The sequence below is a fragment of the Melopsittacus undulatus genome, chromosome 6 (assembly GCF_012275295.1).
Source record: "Melopsittacus undulatus isolate bMelUnd1 chromosome 6, bMelUnd1.mat.Z, whole genome shotgun sequence".
In the NCBI taxonomy this organism is placed as follows: domain Eukaryota; kingdom Metazoa; phylum Chordata; class Aves; order Psittaciformes; family Psittaculidae; genus Melopsittacus; species Melopsittacus undulatus.
In genome coordinates this window covers 35,009,645-35,030,171 of record NC_047532.1, presented here as the reverse complement: position 1 = coordinate 35,030,171, position 20,527 = coordinate 35,009,645, and positions in this window count along the sequence as shown.

Sequence of the window (20,527 nt, the reverse complement as noted above, 5' to 3'; positions counted from 1 at the left end):
GAAGTGCCAGGGTTCTGGGGTGGACAGAGGGGATTTAGGCTGAACAGTGCTCCCAGATCAGCTCCAAGTTTGTCATCTTCTATTTTAAAAAATGCAAATTTGGGATGGCACCAGTGACCCCTGCCCTTACTTCAGGATGCATACACATTGCTCCTGGTAAATCAGTAAAGCACACCCTAGCACAGGTGGCATGGAGCAAAGCTAGGGGGTTTAAGGCAAGGCAAAAACCGCTATTTGCCTGTCAGATGCTTCAGGGGAAGCTGAGGTGGACATAAACAGTGGAGCAGCTTGCAAGTGTCTGCAAAGACAACATGCATCCCATGTGCAAGACCTCATCCCACCATGCTCAGCACCTAACCTTGTAGCATGGCAGGAGTGGATGCTGTCATGGATGGCTGAACAACCATGTTGGCCACCTTTTGCTGATGGGATGTATAGATGCTGGTGTTTCCTGTGTAATGGAGAATTCATGTTCCAAGCAGCCTGCAGGGTTGTGGTGTTTCATGGGGAACAGGAAAACCTAGCCTTATCTTCAGGGAGAAAACTGCTCAGGTTTCAAAGCCCTTGGTTCAGTGGAATTACAGATTCAAATCCTGAGGGGGTCAAACAAGGTCTTTTCCTCTGAGACAAATGGAGTGTGTCCTGGGTTCAGCAGTAGCAGTCATTTTTTCTTCTTCTTAGTAGCTGGTGCAGTGCTGTGTTTTTGACTTTCAGCCTGAGAACAGCACTGATAACACCAATGTTTTTAGTTACTGCTCAAATGTTTAGTCTGACCAAGGACTTTCTGAGCCTCATGCTCTGCCAGGGAGGCTGGGAAGCCGGGAGGAAGCAGAGACAGGACACCTGACCCAAAATGACCAAAGAAGTATTCCATACCACAGCACGGCATGCCCAGGATGTAACTGGGAGTTACCCAGAAGGGCTAGTTCTCTGCAGGGTTGGACTAGGTATCGGTTGGTGCTTGGTTGGATGGGATGGGGGAGTTATCGATTGGTGGGTGGTGAGGTGTTGTATTCCCTTCCCTTGTTATTTCCCTTGTCATTATTATTATTGGTGGTAGCAGCAGTGGTTTGTGTTATACCTTAGTAACTGCTGGACTGTTCTTACCTCAACCTGTGGGAGCTTCATTCTTTCAATTCTCCTCCCCATCCCTCCTGGGAGTTACATTCCTTCAATTTTCCCCATCCTTCTGGGAGCAGGGGCGAGGGGGTGGGGGGGAGGAAGGCAAGAAAGTATGGGGGGGAAAGAGAGAAACTGTGTGGCTGGCTTACCAACAGGGCTTAAACCACAACAGTGTCATGCACTACATCGCCTATGATTCTCACTGTTAGATGCTGTGTTACTTTGACAGCAGCATGGTGACAAATATTAGCTTTCTGCAAAATAAATAACTGCATCATTTATCAAAAAAGTTTGCTTTCAGAAACACTACCACCCTTTTGAGGCATCAGAGGCTCCTGGGAATGAAGGAGGCAGAAGAACACAAGATGCCACTTTTCTTACTCTGTTTTATTTGACATTTCACTGATTGTTTTGGGTTTTTTTTTTTTGCTAATTTGAAAAAGGCCCAGTGGGGTGTGATCCCTGCCCATGGCATGTCCCAGCAGACTCAGTGGAGTGCGACACTGAGGATGTGTGCTGCCTGACTCACCTCTGGGGAGGTGGGGAGCAACAGGCACTCTTGCTAGCCACATCCTTGCTGCCTGCAATCACTCTGATGGAGGAGGAACTCTGAGATAGCTCTTCCCCCCATGGCAGCAGATATCACTCATCAAGGCCATTCCCAGGTTTCTTGTAGGGGAAAATATGGTTCCTTGGATGCTGTCAAAACCACAGCGTCAGGACTGATCAGCTGGTGAGTAACCAGCATGTTTCTGCCTTCTTGGCTGAGACGACACATCCAGATCACTGATACTGGCTGAAGCATAGTCTTGTGCTTATTTCTTACAGAGCATGCTCAGCTCTGCCTTATATAGCAGTGCATGAAATGTAGGTATGCTGCTCCACCAAGGCACCTGTCAAATGCAAATGCAACCACAGGCAAATTTCTCCTCAAAATTTCTACAGGGAAAGCTATGTTCAAAAAAGTCTGGCAAGGCAGAGAAACACTTTTGAAACTTTAGATTTCTCTTCTTTTAAAGCTATCTCCGGTGTTCAACTATTTCCACACACTTACTCCTTGTCTAGGATAGAGTATAATGCACCAGACGAAATGTTAAAAAGCAGCCACTGTATTCAGCATGCTCAGCAGTAATTTATTTTACAGTGTGTGCAACAGTATCTTATTTTGTGCTTGACATAGCAAATATTACTAATGTCCAGCCAGCACCTTGCTAACTTTCTAAAAGCAGATGAAGCAAGAAGTACTGCAAGCTGCTTTTATGTCATCGATGGGATGCTCTCAGCGCTCTGCAAATGCTTGGGAGTCCTAAGTAGTAGGCAGGAATTGTTTACACGTGGGAAAACAGAAGTAAAAGAGTTTTCTGTTTTGAAAAGCAGTCACTAGCTCTAGGTCTCTGTCTTTTTGGTGCCAAACTGTGAGAGTTTTTAATGCTCTGGCATGTGTGCGGAACAAAGAGCAACTGTTGCTGGTTTAACTGGTTTGACTTGTACACAGCTCCTTGAAAAGGTACCTTAGTGTGCAGCCTGTGTAGGGCAGTGAAGAAACAGATGTTCCTTCCATTCCTGTTGCCCATCAGGTCTGGATTTCAGAAGTGACCTAGTGGAAGCCAACAATGTTTTCAGTGTCCAGTGCCACTGAGAGCTGGGCCAGGTGTGAGATCAAATGTCTGGAGCCGGGTGTGTAACATTTTTTCAGATGTGTTTCTTGGTGATTTCTTTCCAGACACACGCGGGAAGTCTGTGGTAGAGCTGGGAACAGAGCCTGTTCCTGTGCTGTGAAAGGCTGTGCGTCTGACGAGACACAGGCACAGCTCAGCAAAGTAAATGTTGTGATTTCATGACTGGAGCTCAATGGCACCCAGCAGTTGCATCAGGGGAATTTTTCCCCTGACTCCAGCTTCACCAGTGCTCACACTGTGGCTAAAGCCTCAGAACCTCTGAAATTCAACAGGAGCTTAGTTTTGAGTCCATAGTACCAGTGTGTCGTTGTACTCATGTTTCTGTATGCAGCTCAGTTGCAGGGTAGCCTTAATGAGGAAGATAACCAGGCAGGAAGGCTCAGGGAGCGGGTGAGATACAGGTGAAAAGCACATCATAGGGCTGAGCTTAATAACAGATTGCACAGAAGAGTATTTTACACCAAGAGCAGGCTGTTGACTCCAACAGCATGTAATAAGCTGCTTCCTGAGTCTGACAATGGAGTGGGGACTGAGCTTATGGATGGATGATATGTTTTGGCATTGCTTGCTTGTTTGAGTTGTCTGGTAGAATCACACATTTCTTTCTTCTTTAATTCCATTAACTGAGGTTATCTCAGTTAATATGACAGGAAAGGCTGTCATAATCTATGTCTAAACATCATGTCTGCTGCCATTGCTGGCTGTGTGGCAAACCCTGAACGCACTGCTGGGACTGTCAAGCCTGGGCTATGCCTCGCTGGTGTGTCCACAGCACAATACTTGTAAGGGGTGGCCACACCACTGTGGTATCGACTGTGCATGCATCTCCCTGCTGGTCTGTCTTTGCAATGTTTGGTTTAGTGCAACTCCACAGTGCAGATGTTTCTGGCTTGCTGTTTGCATAAGTTCATGTTGAAAGCTTGCGTTCTCAAGACATTCACTTCTATTTGTTTAAAATGTGCTGTTTCCATAGGTTGCACCTGCTCTCAAGGATACCACCCAAGGGTAAACATGGAGAAGGCACAAAGCCAGCATCACAAGTGTAGTTTCCATGGGAAATGCAGGCAGGTATATCTATACATGTAATAAGATGCTAGGCTCTGGGTGTCTGTTCTGCTCCTCTGCTCTGGGATGTGGTGAGGAGCACTCAGCCTCTGACAGCAAAGAGGTCTCCAGAGTAGTGAAACAGCTTAGGCAGCTGAGCTCCTTAAAAATGAGCAGTTGAAACCACATCCAAACCACCCCTCTTCCAGCACAGGTCAGGAACTGTGCCGTTTCTTGAGTAAAATTTCAGTCAGGCGTAATTTTCTTTTCATATCTGCTTTAGAAGATGCTAAATATTGAGCTGCTATTTTTCAAAAGTAGCAAGAGGAATTTCAGACTGAAAAGCAGGACTTGGGTTTTTCATTTAGAAGGGAAATTGGGAAATTTTTTCATCAAAACTACTTTCATGGAAGAAAGTTTTTAAAGAACATTCTGGTTGAAGGAATTTCAGCCATCTACCTTAAGGAGGAGGTGAAAACCCCTCAGACCCCACTGTGAATATGCTGGATTTTCTGCAGTAAAAAGCTGAATCTTTCACCTGTGGTTGAAGTCTTTGTTTTGTTTTGTTGTGTTTCTTTTATGGTTATCTCCATCACTGAAACATGTCATGAACATCACTGAAACGTTAATTAATGCCACATTTTGCAGTCAGGGACAAGTGACTTGACCAAGCATACTTAGCACAAAACATGAGGAGTTTTGGGTGAAACTCTAGCTGATAAGGGGCAGGGAGCAATTGTGGGCTGGCAACAGGCTGGAATCAGTGACTTAATCAGCCATTTCCCTTTCTAATTGGTATGATTCTACAGCTTAAAGAATTACACAAAGTGTATTTTAGTTGGAACAAGATTCTATTATTGAGTAAAGTGCGTAATAATTGTGTTTTAGGAGGTGAAATAAACGTCTATCACCAGGCACTTTAATCCATCATCGTACTTTGCTAAATTACTGAAATTGCACTGCATTCAATACTAAAATTACATGTAATACAGTGATTGCTGAACTGACACTCACAAAAGGATGTCTAGTTCCTACATTTGTTTTCCTAATTGGCAGTTTCAGGCTTTGATGTAGGGAGAGAGGATCACCCACAGCCCTGATTTTGGTTGATAGGAATGGAGAGCATGTACAGAGGCAGTCTTTTAGCATGAATGGATCCTCCCTCTCATTTGCTATAGCTTTCAAGTCCTCGCTTAGGTCACTGGATAGATCCATTTTGCCCATATTTACAAAAACGTTAGATTTTGATACAAGCCTTTCTCATAATGATACACCACTGGCTTATATTGCTCTGCATTTTCTTTACTGGTCATTCATTAATTAGTGCCACATTTTGCAGACAGGGACAAGTGACTTGACCAAGCATACTTAGCACAAAGGGAAAAGTCACATTTCTTATCTTGATCTCCAATGGCAATTTGGAGATGCTGCAACTTTTGTTGTTTCTTCTTCCTGCAATCCTTCCACCCTGCAGGATTTTAGTTGGAAAACATCAAAATTAAAATCAGAACTCTTGGTTTCAGCTCCTGGGTATGACATTTAGATCAGGCTCACGTAGAATAATATTATTGTTTTAGATAGCACTCCAAAGATGTTACCAAACTCTAAAATTAACTGATGCTGAACTAAACTCAGTTGTCTTTTTAGACTTTAGCTGATGTATGTGATCACATGGGAGAATACGTAGAATTTTTTTTCCACAGGCTAAGCGATATCCTTTTGCAAAGGTGTATAACTCCTTTCTCATCAGACTGAGTGAACAGCTGAATAAATACCAGCTTTCTACAGGGAAAAACATTTTGAGGTAATAGAGAAATATAGAAATGATCATTTGATTATCGTTTACGAGAATTTTATTACTGTCTCCTGCCCTTGGAAAACTGATTTGCTTTCTGAAGACCAAAACCACCTTTTTATTTCTTTTTAATCAGGGGTTTTCCCAGCCTGGCTGGGACTAGAACAGGTCTTTAAGAAACTTAATTGCAAGATGTTAGAATTTCTCTTTGGAAGAGAAACACACACTCCATCCAGGAAACACCGAATTTAAATCCTCTCTTGATGTTTCCATGGCCTCAGCCAAAGGGATGAAACCTTTCTTCATAGCCGGTGACATAATCTGTAGGGTTTACACACTCTTTTAGCAAAGTATCAAACGCTTTCATTAATACTTTTCTTACTTTTTTTTCTGTAAATGAAAGATGTGAATGTCTCCTTCATCAGCAGTTACTATATAACATACATACTGTAAGGTCTATTTAAAAGTTTCCAGAAGCTAAGCAAATATGAGGAATTCTGATGGGAAGGAATTAAAGCCATCGACTTTTTTCTTCCAAAATAAATATGCAAGTTAATCTGAAAAAGTGAAGATTGCCAAATATTCATCCTATGTGCTAAAGTGACTCATGGTGAAGGTAGACAGTTTTATAGTGCAATCTCTTTACTCATGCTGGAAATTGATAGCTTCCAAGTGACACTTATGAAACAAATAACTGTTCAAGGATAATCAGATTTGTATAAAAATGTAAAGATAAGCAATTTAGCTGTGATCTCAGATGGAAAGTGACTGAGAGTGGTGGGCCATATTCCACTGTAAAAATTCCCTTTCTTTTACTAAATGGCACTTTTGTGCTGGATTCAGGCAAGTAACAGCTCCCTTGACTTTCATTGCTAGGATGACACACGACTGATTTGCATCGTTGGAGATCCTTTCTGATGGCTGAACTGCTTTGCATATAAATGAGACCTAACCTGAACAGCTGTTCAACTGGTGGATATGAAGGATTTACAGTTCTGGATCAGGTCTCTGTTTGCCACCAGTCTCCAATGGAACTCTGCTCCAGGCTGTTGGAAAGCATGTAATGTTTTCATACCTATGTACCTGGAGCTTAGGCAGGGACAGAGGCTGGGGGTTCAGATGGCCAAAACTGTTTTGAAGCCATTTTACATTTTAAGGTTAAAATGTTTACTTTCCAGACTTGCCCTCTCCCTCAAATTGTCTTGTGTATGGTGGAAAAGTGAAGTGCTTTTTTATTCTCCATGTGTGGCACAGACTTGTGTGTGTCTGCCTACTTGTAAAATATGAACTACAAAGGTAAGGACCCAGTCAGTCAGCCAGGCTTGGACTGCCAGTACTCTGTGGCTCTTTGGATTTCCCAGCCCACACACTGCTCTGGTACTATGGGCACACACTCTATGCCTGTACAGTGCCAAGATGGTTGCACAGACAGAGATAGTCAGCGCATAGGAATAGCAATGACAGCATAGCAGGGGCTTATTCTGCATCTTAAGTTGTTGCCCGGGCCATCTCAGAGGGCTTTTCTGCTACCTCCACAACCTGCTCATCTCCAAATTGCCTAGGGTTGGGGGGAGGCAGACGGAAGCCAGGAGAGCCCTGGGGGGTTTCTGTCACTCCAGTGCCTGCTTGCATCTGTCCATGAGTCATCTTCCATCGAAGTGGTTGTCCTTGTGTTCCTGTTTACTGGGCCTATCCGTGCTGTTGGTCATGTGTTTCTCCTTAAAGTGTGCTCTTATCTGCTCTGCGTTTGCAAATACACTTGTGGAGGAAGTGGGAGAAAATGTGATAATAACGTCCTGACCCCAGCCTCCTTTGAGCTGTATGGGAAGGCCTCTTAGAAAACCCTTTTTTGTGATATTTTCAGCTTAGTTTCCGCATCTCCAGAGGCCTGGCTAAGACTGGGAGGCAGCCAAGCCTTGAGTGACTATTCATCTGCCTGAACCCTCCCTAAAGATTTGCCTGTCTGTGGAACAAACCACATTGTCAAGGGCATTGTTATTGGTGTGTCAGAGATAAGAGTAGCTCTCGGCCCCGGGAGATCCAGAGAGCCTTGAGGCAGTTCGGATCCTCGGCCAAAGCACCAGAGGTGCATATCCCTAGAGCAGAGGTGGCAGTGCCCTAAAATGCAAGGACTAGAAAACACGTGCACTCAGCTTAATGTCAGAGGTTTCACTGCCAGTAGTCAGATTCAGAAAAATATTTAGAGCGCTTCCAAGAAAGCATTTGTAGATCTGGATATACAAGCCTGTGAATGTGGTCTCCTGGCAATGCTCGCACATGCACACAAAGTATCTTGGTCTTGAAAGGATGCTTTGACACTGCTTATTCCTCCACTGAAGCTGGCAGAAAGGGGAATGAGCACTATGATTCCATCAGCTGTGCAATAAATCCCTGATGATACGAAGGCTCTGGAAAGAAATCGGGCATCTGGTACTTCTGCAGCAATGGCAAAATCCTTCAGATGCTGCTTACTGTGGAGGCAGAACTCAACCTGTTATAAACACATCCTCTTTTCCTGAGTGTGGTTGGTTTTATCTCCAGGTTAAGAGGATGTTCAGATCCCAGATGGAAGAGGAAGTTGTTTGGCTTTCAGAGCTTTGTTTACTCATAAAAGGCCTAACAAATATGGTTGTTAGGGCCCCCTAGGAGGTCTTTCTTATGAAGCTGGGGGCTATTGGATTAGGCAAATGAGAGCCAGAGATTTGCCTAATAGCTTGACAGGCCATGAGGGATTAGACTCTTGTGGGTTGGTGTAAACTTGTGGGACAGAGGTGCTGTGGCATGGATCTCTTCTTAGCTGTGGATAAATACCTTGTCAATGTGGGCTAATCTTGTTTGCCTTGTCCTCCATAATGGTGCATTACAGGACACAAACTCCGACAGTTTAATCACTGTTGGAATCTAATTGTAGGGTTTTGTTTTGTGCACTACCTCCTCCGTTATGCACCACTTTCAGCATTACAGGGATCAGTGATTAACACTAATTTTTAACTCACATTTGTCAGAGCTCCTGAAATAGCTGTTCCTTTGGGACCAAAGGGTCAGTTGCAGCTGGCTGAAGGCAGGTCCTTCTGGTGAGACCCCGCTTCTGCCCTGGCATGCCTCACTCCATGCTTCTTTTTAAAATCCTGATGTTAACCATGTCTCTCCCTCCCCATATAACCCAGGTACCCTCCCCCTGAGCTGAGATCCTGCTTTGCCATTATGCTGTGCTCAAGGCAGTACGCCAGCCCTGGAATGTCACCCTGTGAAGCCTGAAGGACACCCCTAGAGAGCATCCACTCCTCCCTGGCACACTCTGACACTTTAATCTGATTTGAAAGGGAAGTCGGTGGTCACTGATATCAAAAGCAAATGGGCAGTTAGCAGCAAGACTGAAGTGCTGTTAAGGGGTTGTACGTAAAGTGGACGTAGGACTTCTCTGCTCCCAGGTCCCTCTACCTTGGTCTGATGGGGTAGAGGGCTGTGAGTGTACAGCATTTACAGGGCACTGTGGCTTTTGCTGCACCTCTCACTTCTGCTTCTGGCCAGCCCAGAGAAGAGCAGCCACCTCTGTTGGGCTGGGTTTGCTACCAGGACACGGGCCATATTTGTCTTATTATGATGAAGGTTCCATCCCACCCAGCCCCAGGTTTATCACACTTTTTAGATATCTTCACGCTTCCTCACTCCACATCTTCCCCTTGTCCTCCCTACAAGTATACCAAGCGCCCAGCAGCACTGGGTCCAGCAGAGGAGCTGGGGTCCAATCACCTGCAACCGCTAGGGGCACATAGCCCTGAGTCTTGATAGATGCTTTTTGGAGCTGAGGGAGCCAGGAAAATTCACTGCAGCACATCCCTGGGTCTGGAGGCAGCCTCCCCCACAGCTGATTAGCATCTGCAAGGCGCTGGAGGGGATAGTGCAGGTGAGAGGAAGAGCTCAAGCCAGTCCCTTCTGCCCCACGGTCTTGCTCAGTTGTGTAAATTGCTCCTGAGCTCTGGGGGTCCATAAGCCCAAATTGCTCCTTAGAAAGTTCAGACCCTTCTTCCCCCCTCCAGCACAACCCCTCGGCCCTGTGCCCCGCGGGTGGCAGAGCTGGAAGGAACAGGGCAGATGGGAACAGCATGTGTCAGTGGTGCTGAGTACCAGGTGGTGACAGCTTCCCATCGGCAGTGACAGGGGAAAGGCTGCCTTGTGTGCACATGCTAATGGCAGCCACCTGGGTTCAAATACTGCAGAGATGGTGGTGTGGAAAATTGCCGTAGGTCTTGTCCCTGACACCTTCACTTGCCCAGTAGAGGAAAGCTTCAGGTGCCAAAAGGGTTGTAAATAGAGACCTTGCAGGCTGGTCCTTTACTAACATCCCCAAAACAGCATCGAATCTTGCTGGGTGGATGGTGAGTGCAGAGCAGTGAGGCGTTTTGGGAGCAACAGCAAGACCCTCATCAGCCACACAAGGCATGGTTGGCTGTAACACCCATGCAGTGCTGGGCCAGGTCAAGCCTTTCAGCTTTCCCTACTGTCCCGCTAGATGAAACACCATACATCTCCCATCCATTTCTCTGCATCTTCCTTGCCTTACGGGGAATGAGAAGATTTAAATTACCATGTAAGCACAGTGGGGAGAAGGTGTGTAATGGGGGATTTTTCCTCTGTGAAGCAGACCTCCATTGCCTCCCTGGCTCTGCTCTTCACACACCTCAGCATTCAGCCCTGACCAAGACTGAAGCTGAGAACCAAAAGCAGGCCAGCACAGGCCCTGAAACACACCAGGGTATCCATGATATTATCTCAGAAGAGCATGTGCCAGCTTATAAATGGTCTGTGGGATGGGACCTGGCAGAAGGAAGCACAGCCTGACTCCATGGAGGTGACAGAGGTTTGGGACTGAAGTAGTGAGAGGTAAAGTTCACCCTGCACATGCATTATTGCCTGCACTTTGTGCTACAGCTTGGTCATGGCTGACCCAGGCTTGGAGAACAGAGCTGTGCTGGCTGACATTAATTCTGCTTAGGGCAGAAAGGCTTCCTCTGCTCTGGGCCTCCCCTGCTACCCACAGACACTGTCATCTGACTGCAGATTGAGATATGAGTTACGTGAGCCTAAAGCTGCACCCTGCTGCTGACTGGCTTTGCATGGCTCTGGAGACAGACACAGAGGTGGCCTAATGTAATTTATTACTGCTCTTTATTACCAGACTCTGATAATGAATTCTACTAATGCGCAAAACCCAGCATGACAAAGAAGCCCTTGCTCTTCTTCCACACCCTCCCTTTCTTCTAACCCCCGCAACACTTCCTGTTGTAGCTGTATAGTCCTGCCTGGGATAGACAGCAAAACTCAGCAGGTGGCAAAAGGTGTATACTCCTGAAGTGAGCTAGTTGTGATATACTCTTGAAGGGAGCTAGTTGTGATATCGTAATCATGGCTTGACTTTGCAAATGAAGATTTGGGAAGGGCTTACTTGGGTAAGAAATTTGAAGCTTGAAAAAGAGTACTAGGCAAGCATGGTGTTGGTAGCTGCAATGATAGTGGTCGCCTGTTGCTAGAGTTTGTGCAGAGCAGCAGCTTACCATCATCAACACTATTTTCCAGCAGAAAGACAGCCAGAAGACAACCTGGATGCATCCTCGATCTAAACATTGGCACCTTATTGATTATGTCTTAGTACTTACTATGTCTTTGTGCTCCTGGGTCTGGAGGCAGCCTCCCCCACAGCTGATTAGCAGCTTAATTAACCTTCTTAATTACCTTCTTAATTAATTAACCTTCTTAATTACCCACGCTTACTACAAGTGCACTGATGACTAAAAAAGCCAATGTGGGATAGGTAAATCCAGTTGCAAAAAGTGCAACGAAAGGTCTCCTTGGGTGGTATAGGTGAGGCATGATTCTTTCTGTGTTGCCTTTTCTCCTCGAGACTAGTTCTGCATGTGTTCTCAAAGGAGACAATGGCATTAAGTATAGTGTGTCTCCAAGACTCCCAACTGGAGGCCAATGTGGACCACTGGTGACAGTCAGTGTGGCCAAGGCTAAGGTACTGTTTCAGGGAGTCCTTATATCTCTTCTTTGGGGCACTTCTCTTGCGGCAACTGGTGGCAAGTTCACCGTAAAACACAATCTTAGGGAGGTGATGATCTTTCATCCTAGGGACGTGCCCTTCCCAGCGCAGCTGCAATTTCAGCAATATGGCCTCAATACTGGTGACCCCTGCCTGTTCAAGGACAGTAATGTTTGACACATAGTTAGTCCAATGAACGTTTAGAATTGTACGGAGGCAGTGCTGATGGAAGCGTTCAAGGAGTCGCAGGTGATGGTGATAGATAACCCATGATTCAGACCCATATAAAAGAGTAGACAGTATGATGGCTCTATAGACACTAATCTTTGTACTTTTCTTCAGGCGTTTATTGCACCAGACTCTTGTATGGAGTTTTCTGAAGGCTCTATAAGCCTTTGCTATTCTGTTGTCTACCTCTGTCAATCGTGGCATCCGAGGAAATAACACTTCCCAGATAGCTGAACTACTGAACTGACTTAAGCTCTGACTCACCCATGGTAATGCGAGGATGTTGATAATCTCGTGGTGCAGCCTGGTAGGGAACTACTGTCTTCCTCAAGCTGACTTCCAGCCCAAAAAGCTCAGCCACCTCCGCAAAGCAAGATGTTAAATGCTGCAGAGCTGCTTCTGTGTGGGCAGCAAGGGTGGCATCATCAGCAAAAAGCAGTTCACAGACAAGATGATTTAAGGTCTTAGTGTGGGCTTTCAGTCACCTTAGATTGAATAGGCTCCCATCAGTACGATATCAAATATAAATGCCATTTTGTTTGTTGAGGTCTACCATAGCCCTTTGAAGCATCATGCTGAAGAAGATTGTGAATAAAGGTGGTGCGAGAATGCAACCTTTTTTCACACCATTGGTTTTTGGGAAGGGTTCAGAGAGTGCATCGCCATATCTGACTTGGCCTTGCTGATACTCATGTAACAGAATAATCATTTTGAGGAACTTGGGGGGACAACCTAATCTTTCCAAGATCAGCCACAGGCCTTTTCTACTCGCAGTGTCAAAAGCTTTGGTGAGGTCAAGGAAAGTTACATAGAGCCCGCTATTCTGTTCTCTATACTTTTCTTGCAGTTGTCTGAGAATAAATACCATGTACTTCTGTTAGATCTGTTAGATCTGAAACCACACTGACTTCCAGGTAGAAGTTCTTCTGTGATAGCGAGTACTAATCTGTTCAATAGTATTATATCAATAGATTTTTTTCCAGCAATGGAGAGCAATGTTATACCTTGGTAACTTGAGCAGTCTGACTTTACACCTTTTTTCTTATACAGAGTGATGATGACTGCATCACAAAAATCTGATGGTAATTTACCTTGTTCCCAACAGCACACAATTAGCTCATGAAATTCAGCATGAAGTGCTTGGCCTCTGTGCTTACAGATTTCGGGTGGGATTCTGTCAAGCCCAGCTGCCTTGCCAATTTTCACCTGCTGTATAGCCTTTAGAGTCTCTCCCATGGTAGAAGCTGTATCCAATTTGTTTTTCACCAGATGTTGTAAAATGTGCTGGATTCCTTTGTCTTGGACTACACAGCCCTGAAGAGTGTTTGAAAATGTTCAGACCAATGATTCAGGATGGAGATTTTATCTGTAAGAAACGTTTGGCCATCTGCACTAAGTAAGGGGCTTTGAACCTGGTATGTGGGTCCATACACTGCTTTCAGACCCTCATAGAATCCTCTGTGGTCACCCAAATCTGCACATAATTGAGTCTTTTCTGCTAGGCTGAGCCACCACTTGTTCTGGATATCTCGAATTTTCTGTTGGAGTTTACTACATGCAAGATGAAAGGCTGATTTTCTTACATGGCAAAGTGGCTGAGAAAGTGTGCTTGATGGGCAGATCTCTTCTTTGTCAGCAATTCCTGGACCTCCCAATTGTTATCAAACCAGTCTTTGTTTTCTTTAAGGAGAACCCAAAGGATTCTATGGAGAACTGCAGGATGCTATTTTTAATATGTTGCCAAAGTGTTTCAGGAGAAGAATCTATAAGGTGGCCTTCAAGCCTCGTTTGAAGGTTAGCCTGAACGCTGTCCTCACTGCAGCTATTTGAAGTTTATTAACATTGATCCTCCTCCTCAGAATGCCATCGCTCTTAGGTCTGGGCTTGAAGGGGAAGTTTGCAATGCACAAGGAGGTGGTCTGTTTGACGTTCTGCACTCGGCATCACTCTGGTGTGACAGACATCACAAACATTTCTCTGGCGCACTAAGACATAATCAATAAGGTGCCAATGTTTAGATCGAGGATGCATCCAGGTTGTCTTCTGGCTGTCTTTCTGCTGGAAAATAGTGTTGATGATGGTAAGCTGCTGCTCTGCACAAACTCTAGCAACAGGCGACCACTATCATTGCAGCTACCAACACCATGCTTGCCTAGTACTCCTTTTCAAGCTTCAAATTTCTTTACCTACTTGGGTGTTGAAGTCACCAAGGATTATGATCTTATCATCTACAGGAAGCTTCTGAGTGAGGCGATGCAGATTGGAGTAGAATCTGTCTTTTTCTGCAGGGTCAGCTTGCAGAGTTGGAGCACATATGCTGAAAAGAGCAACATGTTGCTTATTGTGTAGTGGAAGATGTAAGGAGATAATATGATCAGAATGACCTATCAGCAAATTTTCAAGTTTAGAGATGATGGAGTTTTCAATCATGAAGCCAGCTCCAGAAAGATGACTTTCAGTTTTAGATTTGCCTGACCAGTAAAGTGCATAGCCAGCACCATGTTCTTTAAGGCTACCTTCCTCATGAAGTCGAACTTCATTGAGAGCAGCAATATCGATGTTGAGTCATGACAGTTCATGGGCAATTAGCACAGGACGGTGCTCAGGACACTCACTGTTCATTGTATCAAGCAGGGTTCTGATGTTCCAACATGCGAGTGTCAATCTGGACACACCTTTGGAGGCAGGTGTATGCCTTTGTCTCTTTGTCTTTAATCAACTGCAACAGAAGATGCCCGTTGGCTGTGGCTAGCCAACCAGGTGGAGGGGGAGTTGAGGTTTGGTTAGACCACCTTTCCTAGGCCTCTCTCCACATGGAGCAAGCAGTGCTCTCCTTGAGAAAAAGGCTGCTTGGTCATTCAGAATGCTGCCAAACAAGACTGTCATCTCCTGGGTCAGTCTCGAGCGACCAATGATCTGAACCGCCTGCATGCAGGGTTGGGTCTGCGACTTCCAGTGCACCTTATCACCTGTTGTTTAGTCCCTCACCTGTTGCTACAGGGCTTTGCAAGTGTGGGTAAACCCTTCGGGCCTGTGCAGTGGATTTTTTAGGTGAAACACAGCATGTGGAGAACTGGCTCACCCTTTACACCTGAGGTTTATCTGCCAGGGCCTAGCAAGCTTGGATGGTGACAGCAAAGTCCTCAGGTCATAGGTTTGGTTAGAGTGTCCTTCTCCTAGATGGATGGCCTTACAGGGCTAAACGAGCTCCATCTGCCCGGGTTCGAAGTTAGAGTTGTCCTTCTCCTAGGATGATTGCCCAAAGGCTGGTGAGCCCATCCTGCCCATGGACACACTTTGTCTGACCCTTCAGTTGAGACCTGTCTGGCATGGGAGACCCTACTAGAGGCATATGCCACCACCAACATAGCTCCCAACCTCACAAGGGCACACAAACTCTTTCCCCACAAGGGGGTGTCCGTGAAAGAGAGTTGTGGTATACTCCTGAAGTGAGATTTCACTGCTGGTTCTTGCATGGGGAGGAAACATTGCTCTTTACCATGCCAGGAGCTAGCTTGCATTTTGGCCTGGAGCTCATTTAAACTGTGTTCTCGAGTAGCAGCTCCCTTCTTTGCAAGGCAGTCCCAGGAGATTCCTGGGTTTAGGCAAGAGGGCAATTGCTATCTAACTGATGGAGCTGTGCATATCACTTAAGCTCCCACAGCCATCATTCTTCAAACACAAGGCTTCTGCTTCATCCCACAGCACCGGAGCTTCATGGAGCACTCTCATGAGCTTTAGCACAAAACTGACTCTGTAGGGAAGAAGAGAAGAAGGAAAGGGCTCCTGGTGCCCTGGGCATGATGCCGGGTAGCCCAGGGCACCTATTGTATGAGAAGTCAGTGTTTTTTCAATCTGAGTGCTAGGTTTTATAGTCAGAATAAAATGTCATGCTGAGGGCTGCTAATACATTGCCCGTGACTTTTGCATGTCTCAAATTTAGAGTTTACAAATTGCATAGTCCTGGGCTAACCTTTCTGCCAAGCAGACAGCTACTGAGTTCCCAGAAGGAAGTTCTTTGCCCACTGCCATCTGTACTGTCCAAAGGTCTTTGGAAGAAATACCCTGGGAATAGAACCTGTCACACTGTCCATCACTGAATGCAGGACTCTTACCTCCTGCTGTGCCTTTAGCAACCACTTTGTTCTCCAATTCCTTTTCCTTAACTGGCTCTGTCTTTACTTATTGGAGCCCTTGTACTTAGACAAGATATATACTTGGCATAATAAAAGAGATTCCTTATAGCCAGCAGTGCATCCAGCTGCTCCCTGTCTCCTGTTGCTGAAAATTAAAGAGATGTAAAATTAGAAGCTGAATGTCTCTGCATCTGGGGGCCTTGTGCGTAGTTGGAGATGAGAGTTTAAGATATGCCCTTTTCCCAGGAATAGCAATTTAAGAGTTCAGGAAATTATAATTCCTAACAAATCTTTCTCCAAAGAATCTTGCTTAAATACTTCAAATCACACTGGATGTGTTCATTTTTCCTCATAGTTTTCTTTGCTTCTCTTGACTGCACACTCCCGTGTAATCCCAGGTCCTTCACTGAAAAATATTTTTGAATGTTCCACCCCTTCGTATACTTTTGGACTCTTAAATGGGACAAGCAAACAGAAGGGAAGGTCCACTGCAAATAGAGAAATCAGCAATTTTCCTTCACCACAGGAGACCTCAATGGAATTCAGCAGCTGCAGGCCTAGTGCTGTATTGCCTTGAGTAACTCATGTTCCTAGGCATGGTGTCCAGGCAAAACCAAGTCCTGGCCCAAAGCAATGCACATCAGTATTTTTCCAGCATGTCCTAGTCCATCTCTTTACAACAGGCTCCCAATTGCTTGGCTTCATCTTAAGGTGGCAATAACATAAAAAGGCTGTAGTAAACGGATCTAATTTGCCTCCTGGCCTAGCAGCAGATTTTCTTGGGTGAATGGTCAGAGCTTGTATTTAAAAGCTCACTGCAAAAAGTACTATCCATGGCTGATTGAGCTCATGGTGTATCCTGTAAATCTGCACTTCCCTGCTGTATTTGAGAACACTGGGTGCTGGGAAACCTTGAGAACTAAATGGAGAAGGAGCCCCATTAATTCCTGTCTAGACTGGCTTCTGAGCCCAGGTCGCAGAGATGAAAGGGCACTTTATTAAGACAAGGCATAAATCCACCCTGCCAACAAGTCCACACTCCTCTGGATTATTTACACCTCTCTCCCTCCCTCTGGTCATTGCCTGTACCTGTATAATCTACATTAAAGTTCTGACAGGATTAATCCAATATATCTTAAGCTTTAAATATCAGGCTCTGTGTGCTTTCATTTTCACTATGTCACAAAAAAGACTTCATGTTTTACAGATAGACTGAAGAAAAATATAGGCGTCTAAGGAAAGGAGCTTGTTGTTATGACTGAGAGATAAAATGTGTGCTCAGAAGATTTTATTGCAAACGTGGCCTTTGCCACACCTACAGCTCCTCTCCTTGATGCATCCGGCCCGCTGTGTCACTAAGGGCCAGCCAGGGGCTGCATGAATGGAGACATCTGGACTTTGAGCATCACCTTTCTGGATGAGGGGTGACAGCCCGGGGCCAGGCTACAGCCCCGTTCTTATGCAGGACTCTCCTCCTTTGCAGTGATGTGCTCAGCTGCTGGGGACTAGGACTGAGGGGATGCAGAGGGCATGGGCAGATGTGGATGGAGGCTATGAGGAAGACAGGCTTTTTTCCTTCAGAGACTGTACACCTTTTCATTGCTCTTGTTGTTTTTCTCCTTTATTTTCTATCACTGCAAAGTTCCTGTCTTTGGAACATAGATTGTGGGTGTTTTGGTGCTTATGGAAAGAGCTGCAGCACTGTAAGTGCGTCAGATCCTGTCATCTCATGTTTGTGTGAGCTTCCCCACTTCCCTTGCAGCCAGGCAATGAGGAGCAAACAGTGCTTATGGCAAAGAGCCTCAAAAGGACTTTGGCACTAATATATTTTTAGACTGAAAATGTAAAATGTGCATTCACTCAGTGCACATGTATCTCTGAAACCCCTGGCTCACATGGTTCATTTCTGGTGTAGGTCCTGTTCAGCCGTGCAACTGAGGGGCGAGGGGTACAGCAATGTAGAACATTGGTGAGGTGGGTGCTGTGCAGTGAAAGACAGGCAAGGTGGCTATAGCTACAGTCAGCAGAACTTCTGGATAACATGGAAGAGCTGCAGCCTGCAAGGGGACATCCAGGCACTACTGCAGGACTGGAGTTCCTGCTTCCCAGGCATGTGTGTCACCAGTAGCAGGGCAGACCAATCCTTTGGCAAGAATGACTAATATTTTGGATTAATTTCTTTGAAAGAACAGATGACTTCATGAGCAAGCTCTGATGCAGGACTGCCTTCCTGTTGCAGACCCTACGCATTTTCACTGTTATTTGATATATCCAATGTGATAACAGTACGTGATAATAGAGCTGCACAATGATCAGAGCTGTGTGACTTGAAGACATGCTGCAGATACCAGCACACTGTAGCAATGACAGGCTAAGGAAATGATGAGTGCTGTAGAAAGGACACTGAATTTTTGTGCAGCCAGACAGGGATCTCCACAGTCTCAAAGTCTGCTCAGGTCTGCGTTTCAGTACTTGTAACCCTTTTGTATTCATTTTGTGTTGTAGTTTTAGGAAGTGAGCTTACTGGCATCACCAGTTTCAAGTCATTAACAAATGTTTACCTAAAGTGAGTTTGAAACCTATAAAAAGGACCATTTGAAGTGTTTCCAAAATTCATTTGGCCAGAGAAATCATGACACCTGAATTATGTGTCAAACCCAACATAACCACGCTGCTACAATTTTGAATATCAAGTGTTTGCACTAAACTTAAAAAACTGTTTCCAAACCAAGGCTCAGTCAGACTACAGAAATATTTCAAATAGATTAAAAAAATAAAAAAGTAAAAAAAAAATCAAAAGCTGTTCACATACCTGAAGAAAACAAACCACTGAGTATATCATTCAGGGACTTACTTATTTATCACTTTCTTCAGCAGCATTAAAGGTCAGCGCCATCTTCGCCCCTCTCCATGTGCTGCAGCAGCTGGCAGAAGAGGTAAAATACCCTGAGTTTTGGATTTTTGACTTTACTGTGATGTTTACTGTTAGATACTTGGGGGCTCAGTAAACAACAGTTGTTAATCAGTTCCTATCCTTTCCTTTCTAGCAGCTTTCTCTGAGCTGGAAGGGCACAGTATAACCCCCACACACATTATGCTCATACAGAAGAATTTCCTTTTGTCATCTTTTTCATTCCCAGGTTTGTGTCAGGATGGACAGAGGGCTCCAGAATGCAATTAAGCACAAGCCTGAATAAGACAAGAGCATTATTGAGCCTGTCCCAGCCAGGAGCCTGTTCCCCCCCGCCTGTCGGACACAAGCCATCATCCTCTGTGTGGGGAGAGCACGTGGCAGCTGCTGGATGCAGGGATGGGCCATGCTGAGTTTGTGTTAAGGACAGAGCTGGAGCAATAGAGTATTGTGTAGTAGAAATAGCCCATAGAGTCCCAGAATTACTTCCCACTGGCTTTCCTTTGGTTCATCAGTTTCAGTATCTCAATGTGTAGAGTCAGCAACATGCTTTAGAAGCCATCTGTTAGTCTGGCCTGGGAGAGGAGACTGAAATATTCAAAAGTAGTCAGTATAGGGAGAAAAATCTCTAGAAACCAGCAGATTTTTTTTTAATGCAGCTTATTTTCACATTTCCACTAGTCTAAACTCACCAGGAATTTTAGCAGGAACAGGCTCAGTTATATTAGTCTCTTGCTTTTCCAGCTTTTTATACAGAAACCCTTGCAACAATAGTGAATCATAGCATCATAGAATAGTTAGGGTTGGAAAGGACCTTAAGATCATCTAGTTCCAACACCCCTGCCATGGGCAGGGACACCTCACGCTAATGTATAAGAACTAAATCACTATTTACCTATGTGACTTTAACTTGATTAACAGTGTCACTAAATCTTTATGCTCTGTATTGTAGGCAGTGCTGTGATGGCAGTGTGTGTGGATACACTTAATAGCTTGAAATTGGGAACTGTTTGCAGTAGGCTTGTCACTGTGGTACAGAGCACAGCATAGTGCTCCCAAAATGCAAGGCCATTACCAGGACAGATGGCCCAGGAGGACCTTCATCTGTCCCTGATGATATCTGAGCTAGAGAGTTTGACAGCACTGTGAGTGCCCCTGCATCTCCACATGGTAGTCAGCTTCACTATAGACACATTCCTTGTAAGTATTTTGAACTCCATTCCTAAGCATGAAGAACAGAGGTTTTAATTATCTAAAACCTCAAATAGATTCTCACATAAGGACAGCAGACAGGCTAGTGTGGATCACAGGAATGAAAAGCTCACCCAAAACCTCCATCCGCTGGATGTTCCACTGGTTTACTTGCATGTAGCTAGAATCATCTCTCCTTTCTGCAGTGCACAGCTTTCCAGCTCCTTACAAACCCAAATGAGTGCTTGGGTTCCTCTGTTCTGCAACAGCTGGGAAAATGGCAGGCATTTCCCATTAGAAGTTGTGAAATAATTTAAAAAATGAATAATAAATGGGTACAAATATAATACTTTCCCATGAAACAGAATGTTTTATAAC